The 11,854-nt window shown below is 40.4% G+C and overlaps 1 long non-coding RNA gene across 1 annotated transcript in view; it reads left to right on the forward strand.

The window, feature by feature from the left end:
• Nucleotides 1-11,854, forward strand: part of LOC138147403 (uncharacterized) — a 185,472-nt gene that overhangs the window by 138,399 nt on the left and 35,219 nt on the right. Inside the window, exon 6 of the long non-coding RNA XR_011164797.1 lies at nt 4,120-4,205. This is a non-coding gene — a long non-coding RNA (uncharacterized lncRNA). The remainder of the gene's footprint in view (nt 1-4,119; nt 4,206-11,854) is intronic.

Here is an 11,854-nt window from a genome sequence, read left to right on the forward strand (position 1 = left end):
CTTCTTCTTCTTCTTCTTCTTCTTCTTCTTCTTCTTCTTCTTCTTCTTCTTCTTCTTCTTCTTCTTCTTCTTCTTCTTCTTCCTCCTCCTCTTCTTTTCTTCTCTTTCTCCTCCTCCTTCATCTTCTTCTAATATTTTTTAACTTTCATTTTTTAAATTTTAGTTCCAAATTCTCCCCCTTCCTTTAACTCCTCCCCCACCCATTGAGAAGGCAAGAAATATTATATCCATTTTAGCTGTGAAATCATGCAAAACATATTTCCACATTATCCATATTATTTAAAAAAACAGAAAAAGACAAGAAAAATAAAATGGGAAAAATATACTTCAATCTGCACTCAGAATCTATTAGTTCTCTCTCTGCATGTGGATAGTATTTTTTCATCATGATTTCTTTACAACTGTTGTAGGTCATTGTATTGATCAGAGTAATTAAGTCTTTCATGGTTGATTATTGTTACAATATTGCTGTTACTGTGTTTGTTCTCCTGGTTCTTCTCACTTTGCTTTGCATCAATTCATGAAAGTCTTCCAAGGTTTTTCTGACATTTCTGACAGCACAATAGCATCCCATCACAATCCTATACCACAACTTTTTCGGCCATTCTCCAATGAATGGGTATCGCTTTCATTTCCAATCCTTTGCCATCACAAAAAAAGAAACTCTGAAATTCCAATAAAAGTAAAGAACTGTGAATATGGTTAACCCATCTATGTCCCATCTTCCCTTATTACCCTGGCTAACACCCCCCCCTTACCACCTTCATAGAATTGATTGGGGATGGAGGGGAAGACTCAGAACTGAAATAAATGCTGGTTTCAAATTTTGAAAAGAGGCTGGTCTACTCTTCAGAAAAACAAAAATTAGGTAATTGGTGCCAAAGGGACTTTGACTCAAGTTAGCAAACTGATGACCCAGGTAAGGTTACCAAGTACATTTCTAAAGCCTTAAGGAGGAAAACACTGGACTACATGTCAGACCTGGATTCTGATCCCATATCTGCTCCTAACTCATTAAGTAACCTTGTCCAATTTGTTCTCTATCTCTGAACCTTCGTTTTCCTACCTGTACAAAGAGGAAGTAGGACTGGATGGTCTCTAAGGTCTAACATTCTATGATTTAGGATTTTATGCATATGGAAAACCTCTAGAATTTTAGGATAAATAAATCTTTATTTCAAAAGTAAGTTCTGAAGTTGGAAAATAAACATACTCAAGCTGTTTTTAATGCAGAAAGGAATGTTCTAAATGGCTGGACAGACAAGTAGAATTTCAAAAAGCAGCAGTTAAAGGAGATCACTTACTCAAATATCCATAGTTCTGTTCCAAGAGAATAGTAATGTGGCAAAAATAGTTTATCTAACTACTAACATTTATCCAAGAACGTAGCAAACCTTCTCCTCCCTCTACCACTTCCATCTCTTCGCTCCTTTTCCCTCTCTCTACATGCCCTTCTTTCTCTGTCTCCCCTTCCTCCATCCCTTTCTTCCTCAATTTCAACCCCTTTTTCTTTCTTCTCCCATCTCTCTCCTTCTTACCTTCACCTTCCCCACTATTTCCATCCTCCACCCTAGCTCTTTTCCTTAAATGAACAAAATATTAATGATATAGTGGATAGAGAGTCAACCTAGAAGCCATGGTAGACCTCAGCTCAAGTCCCATCTTAAATGTGTGTGGACTCTGTAACCATGAATGAGGCATCGGATTTCTCAGTGCTCTAGGGATGTACATAAAGATCTCTGCAAGGGGCATATTTACTTAGAAAAACCACATATTAATATCGTCTATGTTTTGTTGTATTTTTATTAATTTTGTTAGACTTCCTAATTGCATTTTAATCTGGATTTAGGCCACACTTGGGTGTTTTGTAGGCACCGAGCCCCTAGCACACATTTGACACCTCTCTATCAATTTGCAGAAAAAATGCCAACCTGCCTTGGTAGATGGTGTCTCCCCACCTGGGAGTTCTCTATATAAGTGAAATTATAATTCTAGTCCATGTCCCTTTTTTTTCTCATTTTATAGATGATGAAACAGAAAAACAAGGTGATTTGCCCAAGGTCATATGGTCAGCTAGTTCAACCTTCTCATTTTTGGTATGAGGGAAATGAGGGCCAAGGAGACAAAGGGAAGGGTCATCGTTGCTGCCTGTTCTGTCATGCTTCCATCCTCATTCTGACTCAGACTGCTCAATCACTGTTGTGACTCTAAGGTTGGAATTGGGAACCCACTTGCTTGTCTCAGAAATAATGAAAGTCTGTTGATTACTTGTCACTGTGAAAAGTGGAATCTACTGGAAATAACCCAGAACTTTACTCTTGGCTACATATTGTTTAAAAATCTTATCAGACACTTGAATGAGGGCACAGATGGCATGCATATCAAATTTGTAAGTGGCAGACACAAAAATGAGAGGGATAGCAAACACATTGAATGACAAAGGAAGTCAAAGAAAGAAAGATTTCACATACACCAAAATATTCATAACAACACTTTTTTTGTGTGTTAAGAAAGACTGGAAGCAAAGTACATACCCATGAATTTGAGAACGGCTAAATGAATGTAATGGACTATTAGTGCACCATAAGAAATAATGAATAGGAAGAATTCAGAAAAGAATGAAAAGGGTCAACTAATAAAGAGTGAATAAAACGGAACCAAGAAATCAGTATGTACAGTGACCACAGAAAAGTAAACAAAAAAGACCAAAAGAGGAAAATTGAAAGGAAAATTATAATGATCAGTCTTGGCCTCAGAGAGAAAGAGAAGTGAGAGATTATAATATGGAAGGCTGTATTTACTACCAGACAATTTACTACCAGACTATTGATTGGGTTCTACTGATTTGCCTTTTTATCTTTTCTATCCTTTGTTGTCAAATGTGACTTGCTGGATAGAAGAGAAAGGAGGAATACATTCAGAAATTAAAATAATGTAAAAACAAAAGGTTTAAATAAAATATATATTTTTTAAAGATATGAATCTGATGGGGTGGGTAGGTGGCTGGTAGAACACCAGCCCTGGAGTCAGGAGGACCTGAGTTCAAATCTGGCCTCAGACACTTAACACTTACTAGCCGTATGACCTTGGGCAAGTCACTTAACCCCAATTGCCCTCCAAAAAACAAAAAAATAAAATAAAGATATGAGTCTGGAAAGGTAGACTGTAGAAGGCCTTCAGTGTCAAGCTATGATGTTTGGATTACATTTTATAGTCAATGGGAAGCAAATGAAAGTTTAGAGCTGGCTAGGGATACACTCAGAATCACATATTAGGACAGTTGGTCTGGCAATGGTTTTTAGAATGGTTTAAAAGGTAGAGGCAGCTAGGTGGCTCAGTGAATAAAGCTTCAGAGTCTGGAGTCAGGAAGACCTGAGTTCAAATTCAGCCTCAGACACTTCCTAGTTGTGTGATCTGTTAAGTGCAAGTCACTTAAACTCTGTTTGCCTTAATCTACTAGAGAAGGAAATGGCAAATCATTCTAGTCTTTACATGAAAACTCCATGGACAGTATTGGTGTTCCATTATGGTCTATGGGGTCATGAAGAGTCAGACATGACTGAACAGTAACAAAAAGGCAGAAAACCTGGAGGCAATGAGGCCAATTAAAAATTATCTCAATAATCCATGTAAGAGATGATGAGACCCTAAACTGATATTGTGGTACCTGGTGTGGAAAGAAGGGCAGGTAGGTCAGACATATTGAAAAAATAAACTCCACAAGATTTGGAGGTGATGGGGCATTGTGGATTGAAGGAGAGAAAAATGTCAAAGGTGACTGAGATTTTGAGCTTCAATGAGTAGAAGGATAATGATTCCATCAATATAGATAGAAAACCCAAAACTCTGAACATATTTTGGGGAAAGATAATTAATTGGGCTTAGGATATGTTGAGTTTGAGGTATAGAAGAACAACTAGACAGAAATGTCCTAAAGTCACTGAGAAATGCAAGATGCAAAGTAGGAGTTATGACTGTGTGTTCGATATGTTCTCACAATGTGGCCTAGATTCTAAGAAGCTAATGCAAACAAGGGTTAATATGACCTTAATCTGCATGAATAGAAGAATAATATAGTGTCCAGATAAAAGGTGATAGAGTCTTATGTCTCTTCCCTAGTCAGAGCACGTCTGGAGTGCCATATTCAGGTCTGACTGCCACCGGGCCATTGGCAAGCTAGAAGATCAGCAGAGGTGGACCTCCAGGTCAGTCACTTAAGTAACCACAGTCACACTGCTAGTAATAATATTGGAGGCAGAATTTGAATCATGGTCTTCTGAAATATTATTTTAAAATATTATTTAAAATATATTAAATTTATATTTAAAATATTATTTTAAAAAGAATAATTAGTTAAAATGAAATCTAACATGTGGGACTTCCAAAATGAGCTCTTTCCTTGTGCAGTGGTCTCTGCACACAACTCCAACCATGGGGTCCAAGGTCTCCTGCACTACAGCCCATATCACCACCACATGCCTTGTTTTATAGAGCTTGAACCAGGTGCCAGAATGACTTGTGGTGGCTCTGGAAAGGTGGCAGCAAAGTACAGAATGCCACTTAGTGCCAGTTGGTTGGTTGGTTGCTGTCCTTCACTCTTGAAAAGGACCAAAATGACACCCCTGTGCTAGAGTCAAGTTACAATGCTTCCCACTTTGGCTTCTCAGACTAATACAGGTTCAGCATGCTCTACCACAGGCTGAGCACAAAGAGTCCATGTGAACATTTGGAGTGGGTTCTCTAAACTTGTGCATCTCTCATTTCTTTCGAGCTATTTCACTTCTGCTTTGCTCATAGAGCACAGCCCTTCTCTGATGTGCGCACGCCATGCTTGGTGGTCTTGTACCAATATCTCCCATGTCACATAATCAATACTAAAATTCTTCTGAGAGACCTTAAGAGTGTCCTTGTATTGCTTCTTCATCTGACCACCATGCAAGCACTCACCTTGTGTGAGTTCTCCACGAAATAGTCTTTCAGGTAAGTACATGTTTGACATTTAAACAACACGGCCAGTCCATCAGAGTTACACTCTCTGCAGTAGATTTTGAATGCTTGGCACTTTAGTTCAAGAAAGGACCTCAGTGTCTGGCATCTTCTCCTGCCAGATGATTTTCAGAATCTTCCTAAGATAATTCAAATGGAAGCAATTCCTAACATGGTTAGTTTCCTAACATGGCACTGGTATACTTTCCAGGTTTCACAGGCTTACAACAATGAGGTCAGCACAACGGCTCTGTAGACTTTCAGTTTGGTAGGCAGTCTCTTCTCTCCCACACTTTCCTTAGGAGTCTTCCAAACACTGAGTTAGCTCTGGCAATCCATGTGTCAATCTCATTATCAATGTGTACATCCCTAGAAAGCATTCTGCCAAGGTAACTCAATTTATCCACAGCACTCAACACTTCTCAATTGCTGTAACCAATGGTTCCATGTATGGGTGATGTGGTGTTAACTGATGGAGTACCCATGTTTTCTTGGTGTTCATTGTTAGGCCAAAATTAACACAAGCTAATATGCCATAGTGTAGACATAGTGAAAAGATTTCACTATGTACTTTCTTTAACTTCATTCCATCATAAATCACTGTCTCAAGGCAGAGATAGTATCGTTTCTTCACCTTCGTTTGAACACTGAACTAGAAGACTTCTCTAAAGGTGAATTCTTTGAGAAAGGAGGGATAATGTCCTGGGATTAGGATCTGGATGGGTCCTAAATTTGGACAGCGTGAGCCTCAAAAGAAAAGCTACTGCTAAGTGCTGGATGTAGATAGTGCTGAATCAGGAACTGGGGAGATATCAAAAAGACAGTCACTGCTCTTCAGGAACTAACACCAAAGGTAGAGAAAGAAAACATTCATTCAGCAAAGCAACTAGAGAATGGAGGGTGATATTTGATAATGTGGTACCCTGGGACCGCAGTGTAGGGGTGTTCAGGGAGGACCAGCACCTCTGGCGTGAGGGATGCTGAGCCCTTTTCAGGGCTGCTTTCCACCTTTGGTATCCACCTTCCGCCAACGCTCACCGGTGGCTCCAAGAAGCTGTAGTATGTGCAGTGGCCACATCCCAGTAAAGCCATCTCCACAGAGAGACTAAACCAGGTTGGGGGTAACCATCAGGCCTCCAATCTGTTGGTGAGTTAAGGGGATGTCTACCCCAAGCATGTGAAGACTACCTTCAAGCATATTCCAAATGTCACAAAGGTGGTTGAGGCAGGTGCTGTGGAACACTCAGCAAAGAAGCCAAGGACATCCTCTGCATCCCAGGATGTTACCAGGACTTTTTTTTTGCCCCTGGACCACAATGACTCAGGAATAGAGAGTGAGACTGATGACTTTGTGCAAATCTGTCTCACTTAAATCCAGTTCATGCATACAGCCAAGATGTCACTCATGATCTTACTGGTCCTCTTTAAATAAAGGATGAATTCTGGGATTTCCTGACCTTATCTTGCTTAATTCATGACTTTCTGGTCATCTCCAGCCATCCCAGGAACAACCCAAGGGGTGTGTATGTTGGCTGACCAACACAGTCCATCATATGTTGCTGTTTATTTAACAATACTGAATTTCACAACACCCTCTCGTGCCAAAGTCTTTTTTTTTCCTTTCAAAATAAACAATAACAATAGCTTTATGTAGCTAGGACATTCCTTCTTCTTTTCACACCTTTTTAGTTCCTTCCTATGTATTGTCTTCCCCCATTAGAATGGAAACTCTTTGAGGGCAGGGATAGTCTTGCTTACTTTTGATTTGTATCCCTAGTGCTTAGCACAATGTCTGGCACATAGTATGAGATCAAGAAATGTTTTATTTAGGCTAGAATAACAAGTTGGGACCAGTTTTTGAAATTCTTTAAAAACCAAATAGAAGAGTTTTAATTTGATTCCTGAGATAATAGGGAATCCCTGGAGTTTACTGAGTAGATTTCTGAAATGATCAAACTGGTGCTGAAGGAAAATCGGTTTGACAGCTATATGGATGATGGTTTGGGTAGGGGAAAGAAAGACTTTGTAGGGAGACCAAGGAAGTGAAATTTACAAACCCCTATAAAGGTAAAGAATTATGTAGGAACTACTGGGAATTAGGGAACAGGGGTAGAGATTATAACTGACCATCTCCTTCAGTGGCCTATGATATAACTTGGATATTTTCAATTCAACTCAACGAGTATTTATTAAACACCTGCTATATGCCTGGCATTGAGCTAGGCATTGGAAATACAAAGTCAAAATGGAAACACTCCTTGCCCTCAAGTAGCTTACACTGTTTACCAGAGTATCAGTGGAGAGAGTAGCAGTGGTCCCCTGCAAACTGTCTCACCAGCCTGACATTTGTCCAATCTCTTCTGAAGTGGGTATGACAGTACCTGGTGCACTCATCTCTGGAGTTGTTGAACTGATTTCCAAAGTCAGAAGACACTGTAGAAATGTAAGATGTTACTACAAGGAGTTTGCCTTGGCATTCTAACCAAATTCTGACTTGGACAACTAGATTCTATTTCAACTGGTATCCTCCATTCAATTTCACTTGGTTGTGATGGCATCTTCCTTGGTCTACCTACAAAGTCTTTCCCCTACCCAAGCCATCATCCATATAGCTGTCAAAGTGATTTTCCTTCAGCACCAATTTGACCATTTCAGGAATCTACTCAATGATCTCCAGGGACTCCCTATTATCTCAGGAATCAAATTAAAACTCTTCTGTTTGGTTTTTAAATGTAAGAGGTCACTACTATTGGCATCCTTTGGGCTTTAGACTCTATAGAAACTATTTTGGGGTACTGGGGTCTGTCATCATGTTTCGAATGGTGCATGCAGGAGTGGGTCCTTGGACTAAGAGGAATCAGTCCTCAGAAGGATAAACAACTGGTCCCCAGGCTAATGAGAGGTCTCCTGTCAAAATGCTACGATTCAATCAACCAATTGGCAGAAAAGACACTGTATGGAGTCAGATGTTGTTGTTCAGTAGTTTCAGTCATGTCTGACTCTTGGTGACCCCATTTAGTGTTTTCTTGGCAAAGAAACTGGAGCAATTTGCCATTCCCTTCTTCAGTTCATTTTACAAATGAGGAAACTGAGGCAAACCAGGTTAAGTGACTTACCCAGGGTCACACAGCTAGTAAATATTTGAAGCCAGATTTGAACCCAGAGACCCAGAGCTCTACACACTACACCACCTAGCTACCCATGCAGTCAGAAGACCTTGCTTCAAATACTAGCCTTGTCACTGCTGCTTGTGTAAACTTAGGGAAGTCACTTAATCTTGCTTCTCTCAGTTTCTTCATCTGTAAAATGAGAGGCTTAAACATGAGGACCCCGAAGGACCCTTCCTGCTCTAAATCTTTCCTCATAAGCCCTCACATTTGCTTCAGATAGCTGCAAGCTTCCACACATGTGCACATTTGGCTCGTCCACAGGCCCCAATTCACCCAAGGGGTGTGTATGTTGGCTGACCAACACAGTCCCTGTCGTATGTTGCTATTTATTTAACAATACTGAATTTCGCAACACCTCTCGTGCCAAAGTCTTTTTTTTTCCTTTCAAAATAAACAATAACAATAGCTTTATGTAGCTAGGACAGCACCTGGCATTCCCGTGTAGCATTTAGCACTGCTACTTACAGCATCTCTGAGTGTGATGGCAAGTAAAATAGACACAAATTCAGTCTGATGGGAAAGCACTTTACCAGTGAAATTTAGTTCCATTCTGTAGCTAGGGAGACTGAGATTCTTTTAATCACAGAGCTAATACTAAATTCCTCTTATTAATGGTTGGGGATATGACTTAAATCAGAGGATCATTGAATGCCAGGTCTGGAGGGGCTCTTAAGAGATTTTCTAGTTTGTTTGTTTTTTTTCCATTTTAGAAAGCAGGAAACTGAGGCCTAGAATTCAGACACTTTCCTCCCTCTGTTCTGTTTTTGGAGGGGGGAAGACAAGGTAATTGGGGTTAAGTGACTTGTCCAAGGTCACACAGCTAGTGTATCAAGTGTATGAGGTCAAGTTTGAACTCAGGTCCTCCTGACTTCAGAGATGGTGCTCTATTCACTGCACCACCTAGCTGCCCCGCCCCCCCTCACGTCCTCTTGTTATCTTGTGCCAGTTTCACATTAGGAGTTCTGAGATGAGGGAACCTGAAGAAATCCAGGCAGAGAAAGCAGCCCAGTGTAAGTCTGTGTCTATATATTAAGGCCCAATCCACTGAAAAGCACTCCTGATTTGTCATTATGTAAGTAAACTGAATTATGACTATCCCATGGGTTGAAAATTCACAATGATAATATTAGTAAGACTTTGGGGCAGTGGATAGCGACCTAACCTCAGAGTTAGGACCACCTGGGTTCAAGTCTGGCCCCTGACAGCATATTAAATGTGTGATCCAGGCGAAGTTAGGATTTCTCCGTGTCCAGGCAACTCTCTCAGACTGCAGGTGCCAATCTACTTTCCTGATTTCCTTTCCAAAGAGCTCCCTTTATCAATGAAATCACAAACTAAGACCTAAAGATGCTTTCTTTCTAAAGGCAATTAATGATGATAATAGCTCATTAGATTGTAAGTCCCTTGAGGGCAGGAACTGTCTTTTGCTTCTTTTCTTGTCTTGTCTGCTTCTTTTCAGTGCTTAGTACAGTGCCCAGCCCATAGTAAGCACTTAAATGTCTATTGATTTATAACAATATGATTTCCCTCATATTATCTCATAATGGTTTAAATATTTTTGGATGACACCTATAATTTCATTGCAGGGAGCTCTCAGGGAGGAAACTCCTACCAATTCAGATTAGCCACCTGCTCTGAAACTTGTAGTCTAAGGGAATTGCCTGTAGGCACTGAGAGATTAGTAGTGACTTGCCCAGGGTCACACATCCAGTATGTCAGGGATGAGGGTAGGATCCCAGTCTTCTGGACTCTGAGGTCAGCTCTCTATCCACTACCCCTTGGTGCCTCACAAATGGGGGTGGGGGGTGGGAATAAAGTTTAGTGACTTGCCCTGGGTCACACAGTCAGGGGTGGGGCAGATTTTAATCTAACTCTTTTGACCCCAAGTCTCAGACTGATTCCCAATATGTCACACTACCTCTATATTAAAAATATTTGTTTGATGGTAGCATAGCATGATCATAGTAGATAATGTGCTGAGCTTAAGAGTTTGTAAACTCGGTTTAAATCCTGTGTCTGACATTTGCTAACTGTCTGACCTTGGGTCAGTCACTTAATCTCCATGTACTCTGAGCCACTCCTTAGGATTTAATCACTAAGATGGAGAGAGTGATCCCACATTGAGGAAATCACAGATCCTTTCTGTATTCTCCAACATGCTCACTTATGTAGATACATAGATATATGAGGTGTGCTTATAATGTAATTTAAAAGGTTCCACAGATAACATAACATAAATATGTTGTTGGTGACTCCAGTGATTGGTGTCCCTGAATAAACTTAACAGTCACGTAATATTCTTCCAATGCTAAACTCTCTTTCTCTCTCCTCTATCTTTATCACTTTCTCCATCTCCCCTCTTCTCTCCTCCACTTTTCTCTCTCCCTCTTTCCATCTCGCTCCCACAACCCAGTCTCTGCCTCTCTGTCTCTATCTTTAACTCCATAGTATACCTATCCCATGCTCTTGCAGTGAAGCATTAGAGCATAGAGGGGGCTGGAGAACGTCAGAGATGATTCACTATTTTCCTTCTGCTCTTTGCAAGGACAGGTTCGTTGATACACTCACTCTAAGACACGCATATGCATAAATAAAATAGACGCCTGGCTGGGTTATGATCCCCAGGCTCCCTGAGCTCTTTCCACAGTCCCATCCGAGCTTTGGCACTCTCTAGAAAGGCAGAGTTAGATGCAAATTCCATTTCATTTTGCCTTTTCAGTAGATCTTTTCTGCCCAACAGAAATGCAACCGTTCTCTGTGGTCAATATCACAAATTTTTCCCCATCAATGCTTTTCTTACAAACATTTGGCAGCAGGGCCTTTCCCCTGCCTATCCACAAGTCCTCCAAAACCCCAGGATTCCTAGTGGATAGTCAAATGAGCTAACTCCCAAGTTTTGGGGAAGAATGCTCTCAAGAAGGTTGTTATTGCACATAGCCAATGGGTAGAGAAAATAGGCCTTTTTTGTTGGATTCCTCGAGGGAGACCAAAATATTAGAAATATAAGACTCTGCCTGTTTTCTTTCCATGGAATAGCTTGTTTACTTGACTCACCCCAGCTGGCATGAAGCCATCCCATGAGGAGTCCAAGAGCCTGAGGCAGAAAGGTGGAGGAGAGGCACTATTTTCAAAAACTCCGAGGCTAAAGGGATACAGTTTCTATAAGAAATGAAGAGAGAAAGCATCTGCCTGCTTCGGGCCATGTCAAGTGCTTCACTGTTCTGGCCCAAGTTGTTGGGACTGTTTTGTTTGTGAGATCACTGCTTAGCAAAATTTTGAAGACCATCTGACTTGCTCAAACACTTGGACGCAGAGACAGTGTTAAAGAGAGAATAGATCACACTCATGCCCATGCTGGATACTGAGGCCTTTTAGGATTTCATAGCACTTCAGGGAAGTCTGTGTTCTCTTTGTTTTAGGTTCTATTCTTATTCCCATTTTATTTATTTTAAAATAATATTTTATTTTTCCTCAATTACATGTAAAACATTTTTTAATAATTTTTGGGTTTTTTTTAGTTTTGAGTTACAAATTCTATCCCTCCCTCACCTCTCCCTGAAATTGTAAGTAATCTGATATAGGTTATACATATGCAATCATGTAAAAGAATTCCATATCAGTCATTTTGTGCAAGAAGAGAAGAAGGAAAGGAAGGAAGGAAGGAAGGAAGGAAGGAAGGAAGGAAGGAAGGAAGGAAA

Source organism: Petaurus breviceps, unplaced genomic scaffold, assembly GCF_028583685.1.
Source record: "Petaurus breviceps papuanus isolate PSGF00001 unplaced genomic scaffold, PetGlider_PUasm1.0 90792, whole genome shotgun sequence".
NCBI lineage: Eukaryota > Metazoa > Chordata > Mammalia > Diprotodontia > Petauridae > Petaurus > Petaurus breviceps.